Source organism: Phasianus colchicus, chromosome 5 (genome assembly GCF_987193195.1).
Source record: "Phasianus colchicus chromosome 5, bPhaCol1.hap1.1, whole genome shotgun sequence".
NCBI classification, from domain to species: Eukaryota; Metazoa; Chordata; class Aves; order Galliformes; family Phasianidae; genus Phasianus; species Phasianus colchicus.
Window position 1 is genome coordinate 38,101,805 of NC_143440.1, and position 14,043 is coordinate 38,115,847.

Here is a 14,043-nt window from a genome sequence, read left to right on the forward strand (position 1 = left end):
AGTGCTTTCATTTTAAGCATTCCGTTCTCTCAGTAATGGCATTTGTAGATACAAATTTTATAAAAAGCTGTATATGTTTTTTTTAAATGTACAGCTAGTCTTATGTGAAAGAGATTGGCTGGTGACATGTAGAGGAGATATGTATCCTCATGGAGTATCCTGTCTGAACGTTGTCATTTTTTATCGCTGTCACTGCATAAATTGTATTAATCCTCTGGTAAAGTTATTAGTATTACTTTTAGAAAGGTGTGTTTATTTTCTCAAGTACAGTTCTGAATTTCTGATTTTTATGATCTACAGCTGCACTTGCTTTAGGATTCTGTTTCTCAGTGTGGTGTCTTTGTGATTTGCATTCAAGTAAGCAGAAACTTCTGCTTCTATAGGATTTTTCAGCATTAAGTTCTTGATAGGTGAGAATGTGTTAACTTGTTTATGTCAATTCTAAGATACAAGCATGAGAAACAAAGCAGTATCTTCATTGTGGTTAGCTGTAATGTGTGTATATGTGCACAGATGGAGGCAGTTCTGCCATTTGCCATTGTAAGGTTGTGGCTTCTCTTGTGTATGGGAACCATTGAGTCACAGCCTGAACCACTAATTGATCACCTGAAGGAAGAACTAAGTCAGCTGTGGGAGCACAGGTGAAGGCAATTCACCTGTGTGACCAGAAGGGGTAGAGCCTAGCTGCATCTCTTCTAGACCCCATTTAAGGGCTGACTGGCACCGGGGAAGGATCTCTTTCTGGAGATCCCTCTGTGGAGTCTTTCCTGTGAACCTAGATCTTTGGATACAGGTAAGCATTCCTTCCCTGTTTGTTTCTTTACCCATTTCCACCATGATAATCTTTCCAGCTGTAACACCAACTGTAACAGCTTGTCTGAAGAGGTTGACACAAACACTACATGTTTGCTCCTTTGTACCTTCCTTGTAAAGAGGAAAATAGTACTATGAAACATCTACCACAGCTTTAAGATCTATTGGATGTAGCTTTCTTAAAAATAAATAAACGTGAAAGATGGGAAGGACTGACTTCAGTCTGAATCTCAGCCATACTTTCGGTATGCCATCTGGTAACAAACTAAATAAAACAAAAATATGCATGATTCTGTCTACTGGGCAGCTGATTCAAAGTTATGGGAAAGTTATGCAGTTGTAATTAGTCAATAGCTGAAAATGTTTTATGTAGTGTTTTGGAGTGTGGTACTTCATACAGAAATGTTTCCTGGTAGTGGATTTCTTTATTCAGATTATTACTAGATGATTGACAGAGGTGGTATCAAAGACATTCAGTGTAAGCAAAGTAGAATCAATAGTCAGAATTCAATTAGCATCTGCTTTCACATATGTCGACTGATTTTTATTCCACTTAATAATTTTTTATTATTATTTTGCTGCTAATTGTCAGTGTAAACATGAGCTTGCTGTCGGTGTAAACACTTAAGATAGAATAAAAATGAGTCTTGAAGCAGTTAAATACTTAGTTTGCATGATCTATGTCTAAGGGAAAATAAACACTTATTAATAGATCTGTATGTGTGGATCTGTTTGTTATGGCATTTATTTTCATTAGACCACAGGAATCCTGAAGTTAAACTTTTCCTTTTGCACCTGATTACATATGATGAAGAAGGATGTGGTTCCACACCTACATCCTTCTTACTATGTCACTGTTCCTTAAAGAGACCTCAGCCACCCCATAGTTGTGCTTAGTTATATGTTAAAATGCATTTGGATTAAAATTCAGATTTGGCAAATGAAAATTCACCTTTCAGGTTCAGATTATGCTTTTCCTTCCAATTAAAAAAAAAAAAAAAAGGCAAGGAAGCATTCCAGTCTGATTCTGTAGTGCTTACAGCTGAGTTCAGCGTAGATTTTGTCCATGAGTGTCTTCAGATATCTTTAGGGAGACAAGCTACGTGGGGAGAGCTGGGCCCTAGGCAGGGCTGTGTGCTTGTTGTCTGTCTTCCTTCACCACTGCTCATTGCCTCTGTGAGATGTCCCATAGTGCCTGGATTTTGTCGCTCACCACTGCATCCCTGCCTTCTTGCTGCTGTGTGTTGGCTGTTCCCAGTGTTCCTGGCTGAAGTAGTCTCCTCTTTTTCTCCTCTTTTTCTGGGGAGGTGTTATGATGGAGGGGGATACAGGTCTTCCCCTGTTTCTATTATCTGACCTCACTGTCCTGCAACGGTTGGTCCCTCTTTGCTGACTTACATGTTTAATAACAAAGGAGGAGGCAGGGACAAGGTGTGGAGCCCACAGTCCTTTCTGTGTGCCATCTCTTTTCTTGCATCAAGTCGTCGGTGAGCTGCAGGCCTTCCCAGGCAGCATTGGAGGGGAGAGCAACTCCCTGTCAGCCTGTGAGCAACTCTGCTGGCAGGGAGACCAACGGGAATGGAAAGCAGACTAGAGTCAGCAAGGCAATGAGTAGAATCGCAGAAATGAAGGCCTCCTGTTACTCATATCCCAAACCATGCAGAAATACAGGTAATCTAAAATTTTCCTACACTTACACGCGTACGGAGCAGCAGCAGCCAAGCTTGAGTACACGGCTTTCGCCAGCAGGTGGCGCTGTGCGCTGCGTGCCGGGGCCGGCAAGCGGAGCCTCGGGCGGCTCTGAGCGCCACATGGGCACCCGCCGGCCCCTGCTAAGCGGCTGTAGCTCTTGGACACGTCCCACCTGCGGCGCGGTGCCGGCGCTGCGGTTCACTGCTCCGCTCGTTGCTGCAGTGGACGAGGTTTGCTGACGTCTGTGGGGTCGCTTGTAAAACTCAAGAATATCTGAACTGCAAACATTTCTTTAGAAATAAGTTTACTAGATGCAGCCCTGTAGGCAGACTCATTACTGCTCTAATGTGGGAAGGGTTACTTAATTAAAGAGATGAGGTACAGCTCTTAAAGTGACAGTGCAGGATAATGTTTTAGAGGTAGTAATTTTGTTGTTTGTTTGGTATTGTTTTGCTTTAGGGTTTTTTGTTGTTGGTTTGTTTGGTTTTTTTTTTTCTGCATGCTTTTTTTGAGGGCTTTTTTTCTTTGAGGTTTTTTTGGGGGGGTCTTTTTTTGCTGTCAATTAGTATGTACTTCAAAACCTGCTGGATTAGGGTTGCGCCTGCTCTGTGTAATGCATATCCTGCACTCCTTATTTGAAACTGATGGACTGATGTTTACATTTCAAAACAATGCTGAGGTTGTGTGTGTGTCATGGTGCTCTAGCTCTGGCATATGTCTGTGCAGTAGCACCCCTATGCCTTACAGCCTGACAGAGAAATACAGCCGTCCCACCGACTGCAGGGTTGTTTGGTGGCTGCAGGAACACCAGGCTGAGCTGCAAGCTGAAATAACCTTTGGGAATATGTTTCTATGTGCTGATTATCACACACGTGAAACCTGCATTCAGCTGCTAGGGAATGAGGGTAGAAGAGATTGTGAAAACGTTTGTCAGAGCGATTATGGACTTAGAATTGTACTAAAATGCTGTCATTTGTTAGCTTTATTTGCTTTGATGGTTAATAATCACTTTTGGTTTGGGAAAAGGAAATTGTGTTGTTCTTCGTTTTTTTTTAATATGGCACATTAGCAAACTGTGATACAACACTGAAGTGTCAGTCCTGCTTGGATCACACTCCCCAAGTGCAACAAAACGTGAGTCTGTGAAACATACACATAAAGCTTCTCACTTCTTTTTGTATCTGCCATCAATAAATGCTAGTAAAAAATGAAGACAACTAGAAGATGAGCTTGTTCAAAAACAGTATTCTTTTTCTTTCTTAAAGTTTTCTGAAGTTTTTAAGGTAGCACTTATTTTCAGCCTACTGTGTATAATTAGGCTTTCCAGATCATTGTGATAATGTTAGACTTTCCAGATCATTGTGATAATGTTAGACTTTCCAGAACATTGTGATAATGTGCAAGGAGATCTGAAATCTGTCCCTGAAACACATCAGTGATGTGTTTTTTAAGAGTAGTTTTAAAAAAATAAAATCTGTGGAAACACTGAAGAGTTTGCATTTGGGCTAGCAGCAGTTTTGAAGAGATTGGATTGCATCAGACATCTGGGCAAAACACTTTGTCAGTTGCTTTGCTAATATTTTCTAAGCAGTTAGAATTCAACCAACAAAGATCATGTTGGGCAGCTGGCCTTAAGTTTTGGTGGGAATGGGAAGTGCAGCTGAAGATCCCATTGGGCCAGAGATCAGGAAGAAAAGAGAGAACTCCTTCAATCCCTTTCCTCCTAGAGAGAAAAGCAGAAATAATCTTGTGCTAATAGTCTGTAGTATAAAACATCAGAAGTCCAAGTGTCCAGCAATATCTGTTATCCCTCTTCAATATCAGCAAAAGATCCAAACATTGTGATGAGGATGATGGTATGTACATTCAGTTCTGAGGATATTACCCTGGATAGTGTGATGTAGAGGCAGAAACCATTTATCTGAAGCCAAGCGGTTATATCGTTTGGACAGCACAATTGTGAAAACCAGTGTGGTGCCAGAGGCTGGGATGTTAGCACAAAATATAAGCTACAGAAAACACATGTATTTACATTCAAGTGTATGTTTATGTAGTAATCTTACAATTATTAAGGGAAGATTTGCTAAGTTTTAGCTCGTGTTCTTGGTAAAGGACTACTTTCTTTTGGGGATGGAGGGGACTTTATAGGGAATAGTTAGTAAAATTTTCAGTGAGATACAGGATAGAGCTGAGGAGACAAATAGTCCAGAAAATGACATGCTAACAAGTGTTGGCTCTTAGAAGCAAAAAAAAAAAAAAAAAGAGCTTCTTCATAATCTTGTATGAAACGTGAAATGAGTGACAGAATCAAGATGAGGTTTAGTGGTTGCTAAAGGTGGGGGGGAGGGAAAGACAAGCCTTCATTAAACTTCTTGGCCTTAAAATGTTTTTGATATTAAAAAGAAAAAACAAAAACTCCAAACCCACCTGCCAGTGCACAGTGAAAATCATGATGAGGTGACTGATAACAAATGTTTTTCTATGCTCCTTGCATCAGCAGAATTTGGCAGTTGCCCTGAAGAAAGCGAAGACTAAATCTGTGTGTTCAGCATTCCTCATGTATCAGCACCTGCTTCTTTTGAGAGCCATACAGATTTTACAGAGTGCCTGAAGCATTAGCAGAGAAATACAACAAATGTTCAATAGCAGATCTTGAAGGAAGATGATGGAAATGTAGAGCTAGTAGTTGTGGAAAACTCTGGGAAGATCCAGGCCTTCTGGGGTTTGGTTTCATCTCTTTTAATCCAAAAGATCTCAGGTGGTAACTGAACATGGTAATTCTGAATTATGATAGAAGCAGAAATAATAGATTTTTCTCCTGATAGTCAGGAGCATCTCAACTGTAAAAGATTGCCCGTAAAGTAATATGAGATTTCGCTTCATTTAACAGGTGACACTGAAGTGGGGGATGAGTTCAGGGTAGCTGAGCACCCTTTGGAAAGCAGAACAAAGTACAGTGCTGTGCAGAGACCTCTGATCCTCTGCACTGACCAGATGTGATACAGCAACTGACAGATAAAGGTCGTCTGAGGGGTTTCTGAGTGCAAATGAGGGGATACAGAACACTTAGACTACTGCAGTCTTATGCAAAAAAATATTTTGCATGAGATTCTTGAACTTTCTGTGGCTTAAATTTGCATCTCAGCAGTAGGACAGAGCAGACTTAATATTTGGGGTTTAATGTTCATTCAGACAAAGAAGCTTGCTAGATCTAATGCAAAGCATCTTGTGAAATACTCATTTTTCTGTTCTGTCAGTAAAATATATGTGCTGTATACTGAGAATCTGGCCCATGCCATGTGGGCTAATTATCCCTATTTGTGGTACTTTTGTTTAACAATAAGGTAAACCAGCAGGATAAACTGGAACAGTACTGACATTTATGAGGTAAACAATACAGACTATACTATTCATGGAGGTGTCCCAGACTTTAGTTGAAAAGTGCATCAGGCAGCTAAGAGGGAAAATCAGCCGATAGCTAAAATATTTTAAATTGCGTGCATCTGTCACAGCCTTTTCTCAATGCTGAGTGACTTTGAGGGAGATTTTTTTTCTTATTTCCCTTTGGAAGTAGATCATATGAGGTTGGAAATCGTGCTTACTTCCTTGCTTAGCTTTTTAAAGTCAGTGTGATTCCAACTGCCGTTATCACTTCTCATCCAGCAATGAGCAGCTCTCCCTACTCCTTCTGCTAAGGCAGATGAATGTTGCAGAACCCCTTCTTCCTCATTCTCTTGTTTGTAGAATATATCTGAATTTCCAGAAGGAAACGGTGATGCTTCCAGTTGTTCCTGCAGGAACTGCTTGCAGTCTGATGTGGGATGAATATTCCCATTTGAGCTTGGATCAAAAGTTTTTGGTGCTTGTATCTTTTCTTAGTGTAACTTGCCTTCAAAATATTTTAAACTTATTTTACGCTATATATATGTGTATGTTTCTATCCATATATATATTGAAAGTAATTTTAAATATGCCAATATTAGGATTTGTAACTGTTTATTTTCTATAATCTGGCCGTGTTAAAACTATAGTCTTTTTAAAAATGTCTCTAGCTATCTGTTGCAGTGTGGTTTTACTGAAGGACTTTGATCAGTTTTTCTTAGTTTGAAAAAGCTATTGGAGAACCCCTGTACCTCTTTTTGTATAAAATCTAATGACAATATGAAAAAGATGCTATCCAATTCAATTTTTTTAATGTACTTAACTGCTTTAATACCAGATGAACAACTTGATATTTACGTACATGAAATTGCCTATACAAATAGGGCCTTGACAAAATGCTTTAATCACTTATTTGCTCATATTCTGTGATTTTTATAGTTAACTTGGGAAGTAAGAGTAATCATTTTTGTTGTATGCTTTTGTGAGCTGGATGTAAATTAATTACAGAAGTACAGTGTCAGCATGAATTAATTATGCAAGTAAGCCGTTTGGCTATTTCATTATTTTATTTAAATGGCAATAGCTTGAGAAGATCTTTTGTCTTAATAGATTAGCCAGAATTCATTCGAAAAAGTCTTAGTATGTTTCAGGTAATGGAAAAAAAAAAAATTGCTTTCAGTACATCCTAGCAGAGATCCTGTTTAAAACGGATGACAGCCTGTCACGTTCAGTAGCATATCAGTCATCAGATTTATTCTAATTCCTTAAGCTGAACATTTCATTCAAGCTTGTAGATTGTCTTGTCAAGCTACCAAAAGCTTCATAGCATTTCTGTCAAGCATATAGTTGCACCAGCAGTTCACAAATAAATGCTAAGCTACAAAAATGTTGTTTATTTTCTTTAACATTTTATTCAGATAACTAAACTGTTCTCTCATGTTATTTTCTCTCCATCTGTTTATCAGAAGGCATTGAAGGAGCTACTTTCTAAACGTGCCTCATCCTGACCATACCCAGTTCAGGCCAAGGGCCATTGTTTGTGGATGTGTTGTTTTTACTCATAGCAGTCTAGACCACCGTGCTTATGACATTCCTCCTATAATCACAGAGGTCCAGTGAGCAGCTTCATTTCCTGCATATGTGAAGAAATGCCACTGCTGCTGTGCACGAGGTCCTTGTACAGTCAGTCCTGCTTTGTGGCACTTGGTGGTGGTGGAGTTCTGACCATATGAGAAGTCAAAATTTTGTTACCAGACCAAATGGTTATGGCATTCTCCCTATTTATTCATCAGAATCTCTTTGGAATTTTTTTTATGCTTTACTGGGCAGGTTTGCACACACATGGTGTGGCTGAGTTGGGCTCCTTGCTTCTGCTTCAGATCTGCAGCCTTCGATGGAAGACGTTTTTCTTGTGTTTTTTTTTTCCATCCCTTCTTGTGAGTCTTCTATTTTGCTTAAAAGAAAGCTTCTAGATAAATTTGTATCGCTTGCACACAAAGTAGTTGAGCCTGCACAGTAGTGAGAACTTGTCTTGAGGCACAGTTGGCTTTCTTTAAAATCAAGATGCACAAGTAGTAAGGCACTAGGAATGATTAATCGAAGCAATGCTTATTAATTTGCACTAAAAAAACCAACCCTATAAACTACTAGGTTACAGTATTTGTGCGATTCATACAAGCTCCAAAAATTGTTCAGTGAAATGAGTTTTCATGAACGGCACATGTCCAGGTTAGATTGATCTCTGTATCAAACTGCTAATGCTATGACATTCATTGTAAGGAGGCCTTTATGAATGCCCTTTTGTAGAGAAGGAAACTGCCTTGGTTACCTTTATCAACAATAAGAAAAACTTAATCTGTGTTAATTGTCCACAGCCACCAATTTCAGAATTTAACTCCACTTTCTACTTCTTCACTGGAACTTGTGATTTATTCAAATATGTGATGATTTTTTTCTGTCCTTTACATACAGTGCTACGTTTTCTCTCCCAATCAGATGGTTTTCTTTGTTGTAAATTACTGGAGTTTTTATATTGTATTTTGATTTGTTAAATAGTAAATGCGTTCTTTTAGGAGGCTTATTCCTTTCCACAGTTCCACAAACTGTATGTGTCTAAAATCAACTGTGTAGTTGAAACCCCAGATAAATTTAAAGCCTGAGTGCATTAAAAAAAAAAAAATCATTAATATATCAAGATAGCAAATAGTTGGAAAATAAATTATACCTATTATTAATTTTTATTTGCATTCAAAAATAGAAATATGTAGTATAGACAAAAACTGATTCTAGACAGATAAAATTCAATTTTACGCTAAGATCATTGTTTTATGTATTTTACATTTATTTATAAGATCAGATGAAGTCTTGGAATTCCAACTGAGTAAAATGAAACCGATAAGCACTGTCCTTCCTAGTATGTTTTCTTCACTTGCTTTATAATGTTAGCAATATGGACTTTTTTTTTTCAAATCAGTGAATATATATAAACTCTCTCAATATCCTCCCATATGTTACATGGTCCAAAAGTAACATCTTTATTAAAAAGATTTAAGTGTAAATGTTGTTTTGAGTTCTATGGCTGAGAATGAAACTGTTGTTGTAATAACACTAAGAAATTAGACTGGCCTAGTTCAAGCAACCTTGTGTGTACTAGAGATCTAGTTGATGGGATCCAAATGCTGGGTAGGTGACAGAGCCATGACTGAAGTATTTTTTTCTGTAATAAATTGCTTTCCATCAGTACAGATTATTTTATTCAGAATCAGCTCTTCACTGTGTCCTGAAGACAAATAAATTTAACTATTTTTCAGATTTGGCAGGATAATAAAATGAATTCTAAGTCCCCGCAGAGAAGAATATACTCTGTTGATGCTTTTATCCTGTAAGGTGACTCTGTCTTACATAGCTCAGCTGTTTATGTCAGAATGACCTGAAGGAGGACGCACTCCAAATAACCATGCTGCAGTCAGTCCTTGGAAATGTGGATGGCTAACTGAAATGACTTAGTTCTCGTCTTACTAAATGGGTTGGATAGCTAACCTGAAACATTGACTGACAACATGATTTCATATGTAATGAATTAAAGCTGCTGAATCCTAGAATATAAGAAAGTAGTCTCAAGATAATCGTCTGCCTTGCAAAAATTGTTAGTAGACCTGCCAGGTTACCTCATCAGGCTGGATGTTTTAAGAAGTGTTGGCTTCTGAGACATGTATTGATCTTGTTGTATAGAAATGGTCATTTTTTTACATCAGTTACTTGTTAGAGACCCAGTCCACTAGTCTGTGGTACCACGAAGGTATAGAAAAATGGGACACCTATGAAAAGTTCCTTTTATCATAAAGGTTTTCTATTAGGTTGTAATGTGTCAAGAGACTCTTCTATTCTGGGATGTACAGTCATTGGATGGTTAAGTTACTTTTCTTCACTAGAGCAGTGAAAAGTAAGGTGACATAAATATGGCTGGGAGCAAAATTTACGTTCTTGCTTTAAGAACTCAGAATTTGATCATAGCGTAAGTAAACATGGTTGTGGGGTGTAACACTTTTTCTCACACTATACTGAAGGTGACTGCTGTGCAGCTGTACAAGGTAACTCTAATTAAAACAGTTTCCCCTTGAAATGTAATTTTGTTCTTCCTCTTCACTATCCAGTGGTAGACTAATATTTGTCTCCAGAATGTTTTTCCAGGATCTGAAGTGGAATTACAGTGTGTGAAGGTTACTAAATATTAGGCAAAAATTATAATTCTCTTCATAGTTTAAAAGTATCTTTCATATTTCAAAAACCCTCCTGGATGTAAAATTCTTTTGGCAAACATTCGCTTTCTTCTACATAGCAGAGAAAACTTACTAATAATAGCATGTACTGCTATCATGCCGAGGTTCCCCTCCAGTTATTGTCTGCCCAGTAGCTTGTTTCCTGCTTAGTGTACTGCACGCTTGCTGAATTTATCTTATAAATTGAAGAAGAGAACTCATTTAGTGCTACAGATTACATTTTCTTTTCTGTAATTCAGTCATCCAGCCTGTTAGAAATTAAGGTAAAGTTAACAGAAATTAAAAATTAACTGTATATCTCTAGTTATCCCACATGTAACAGAAATAATGCAGTGGTGGATGCATTCATATCTGTATATGTGTGTGTATTTAAAAAAAAAAAAACCTATAATCCATCATCGTATAATTTATCACCATGTACGGGTGAGGAATCAGTTATTGTGAGAAAAAGCAAAAATTTGTTCCAGTTACTATAGAAATTCATTCTGACTAATGTTAAATCTTTGTACTTTCACAAAGGGTAATAACCTATTAGATGCTGTAGCTTTGAAGTCTTGAAGAAATTAAGAGAATGTTGAACTATAATATGAAAACAGTGTCAAAGTGGCATAACTTAATCAGAAAAGCTATACTTTTTTATATTAAAGCCTGAACATGTCAGGATTTGCTCTTGACATCAAGAAGTCATGTTAAGATTTGCCTTTGACAGCAAAGAGTCAAGAAAACATAACAATCAAGAAAAGTTGCCTTTGGTCATGAAGTGTTTAAGAACTATTTCAGATTACTTTCCCCATCTTTTCTCACAGTTTGACTGTGAAATAGAAAGCTATTTAGGAGGAGTTTTTCTAATGCTATGATAGCACAGAAGCCATCCTAGTGCTAATACCTAACCTTCCTGTCAGCTGTTCTTTCAATATGAAAGGCAAGATAAATCTCTGGAATCTCAAAGTATTCAGAACGTTTGAGAATATCTTGCAGAATTGTTTTATTGGAGCTGCTGACTATATTTTTCTCTCTCTTTTTTTTTTAAATCTTGTGTTTCATTTATACTTCTGTTTCTATCAGGTCCTTTTTTGTTGCTTTTTAGTGATGCCAAGCAGTACAACTTGTCATGCCCAGAACATCTGAGAAGCAAGCCTCAAAATTTTCAGTGAGATTTTGTGCATGAGAAAGCAGTCATCAAAATAAGCCTGGGTTTCAGAAGTGCTAAGTAAGGATTTTGTCTCCTTTGTCTTGTAAGTGGTTTTAGAGCACTTTTGCTCCACCCAGGAATAACTGTTGTGGGGCCAACATCCAGCTACTGTCTCAACTTTCTGGAACTGAACCTAATTTCTTCTTTTCGCCTCTGATGTCAAGTGTTTTAGCAATTAAAAAGTGAACGTAGCTTAATGAATCATGGAATAATGAATGCTAGGTATCTGAATTTGTGATGAAGTTGAAAGAAAAAACATCCATCTGTTGCTTTCTGGAAAAAAAAAAAAAAAAAAAAAAAAAGAATAATCTTACTGAAAATGGCTAGATAATTCTAGGTCTGAAGTTTTTCTAGGAAGGTTTTGTTGCTTTTTTTTATTTTTTGTTTTGTTTGTGTTGTTCTTTTTTCCCAGTCATTTGTCTTTGTGGAAAGAATCTGACTTGAGGCTCAGAAGTCCTAAAAATTATTTTTGTCTGCTGTATAACCTTCAACTTATCTGAACCTTTTTGTAATTTATAGTCTGAAAGGAATTCTTGAGGGCTTCTTCACTGTAAATTATTTTCATAGGTTTTTTTCTAAATAATGTTCTTATTAACACTTTAAATATGACTTTAAATAAATCTAAGTTCTTTATTCCCTGTGCTTCATGTCGTCATAAATGATGACAAGATTGAGGAACTCTAGTTTCTCAATGATCTAAGTATTCAAATGTGTTATTTCCAAAACTGCTGAAATATTTCATTGGCAGAAATATTTCATTGATTGCAAAAGAGCAGAAATGGCAGAGCTTACATTCTATGGAGAATCTGACTGTTTTGTCTGTTTTCTAAGTTGTACTGCGCCTTTCTTTGGGAGACCTTTTTCCTTCAGTTTTCTGTCATTCGTACCTTTAACATTTTAGATGGAAGCCTTAAACATTTCCTTTATACTGAGTGAAAATAACTCTTTTATTTGTTTATTGTTTTTAGTTGCAATAAAGTTTTGAGTGTTTTCCAGTGTAGCTTTGATTAAAGATAAATATATTGTTTTCCCCAGAGTAAACAAAAATATTGCAGCAGTTTGATTGGGAATTAAGCATGTGGTCATGTTTTAGGTTGTTTTCTTAAAATTTGGCAGGGAGGTCGTCCGAATATCAGAAATTTCTGCAATAATGTGACTGATGTTCTAAACATCTTTGTGTTTTGCTAATACCTCTTTTTTTTTTTTTCTTTCCTCATTAGTTTCTTTTCTCAACTGCATGGCACTGATTTGGAGTCCATAGAGACTCTCCCTTTAACCTTCCTTTGTTGGTGCAAGATCAGGACAAACTACCAAGTGTGTGTGAGTTTACTCTGTTTTTCTTAGCTTCCATTTGAATTCTAAGCATTCTCAATGGACTTCACTGCCTTACCTGTTGCACCCATCTCCCATTCTCATGGAGTTTTGGCCCACCTCAGAATACTTGATTATCCCAGATTATTTCTGGATATGTAGCTTGCTCTTTTAAATGCTACTGGACTTCAGCATCCTTTGATGCTCCATTAAGTCTCAGGGAAGCATATGGCTTAAGTTATTAAAAACACTAGCTTGCCAGCTGTAACTAAATAGGCAATAACGCTGAATAGGTCGTGTGCTGTATCTTACACATTAAATATGTTGTTAAACACACAGTCAATGCATAGTCACTAGAAAAGCTTCAACTGATGTCAGCGGAGTATAACAAACGAATTTTGAAGTGTGTTCTTTCATAGAATGGTTGGAAGGGATACTACAGACAATCTATTTCCATGGGCAGGGACACCTAAAACTAAATCATGTTGTTCAAAGTCCCATTCTGTCTGGCTTTGAATGTTTCTGGGAGGATGGAGCATCTACAACTTCTTTGGGCAAGCTGTTCCGTGCCTCGCTACCTCACTGTAAATAATTTATTCCTTTTATTTAATCTAAATCTCTTTTAGTTTAGTGCCGTTACCCCTTGTCCCATCACTGCAATTCCTGACAAAGTCTCTTCCCATCTTGTAGGCTCCTTCTAGGTACTGGAAGGCCCCTAGAATCTCCCTGGAGCCTTCTCCAGGATGAACAACTCCAATTCCCTCAGTTATTCTTCACAAGAGAGGTGCTAAAGCCCACTGATCATTCTCACGGCCATCCTCTGGACCCACTCTAAAAGATCTGTGTCCTTATGCTGGGGGCACTAGAGCTAAATACAGTACTCATGTGGGGTCTTATGAGAGCAGGATATGGATGGAGAATCACCTCATTTGGTTGCCTGCTGTTGATGTAGCCCAGGATAGTTGCTTTCTGACTGCAAGTGCACATTGCTTGCTCGTGTTGAGCTCATCAACCAGTACCACCAAGTCCTTTTCAGGGCTGACATCAATACACTCATCACCCAGCTTGTATTCATGTTTGGGATTGCCTTGACCCAAGAACAGCCTGTTGCACTTGGCTGTGTTGAAATTCATGAGGTTTGTACGTGCCCACCTCTCAAGCCTGTCACATTCCATCTAGATGGCAATCCTTCTCTCCAGCGTGTCCACCCTGCCACTCAGCTTGGAGTCATCCACAAATGTGTTGAGTGTACATTCAATCCCACTGTCCATGTTGCTGACAAAGATGTTCAGTTATGCAGATCCCTGTACAGACGTACCCCTGAGGGGTACTTCTCATCACTGGTCTTGAGCTTCTCACTTAACTACAATTAGT

At 37.9% G+C, this 14,043-nt stretch overlaps 1 protein-coding gene across 8 annotated transcripts in view; it reads left to right on the forward strand.

The window, feature by feature from the left end:
• The window catches only part of MIPOL1 (mirror-image polydactyly 1), a 180,551-nt gene that overhangs the window by 7,839 nt on the left and 158,669 nt on the right, over nt 1-14,043 (forward strand). Inside the window, exon 2 of one of the 8 annotated variants that reach the window (XM_090141337.1) lies at nt 12,579-12,678. The exons of 5 other annotated variants lie outside the window; for them this stretch is intronic. The gene's annotated coding sequence lies outside the window, so the exon portion shown is untranslated. Of the gene's footprint in view, nt 1-417; nt 794-12,578; nt 12,679-14,043 lie in introns of those variants that run through there. 2 more of the 8 variants (XM_090141338.1, XM_031593836.2) reach the window with 2 other exon arrangements.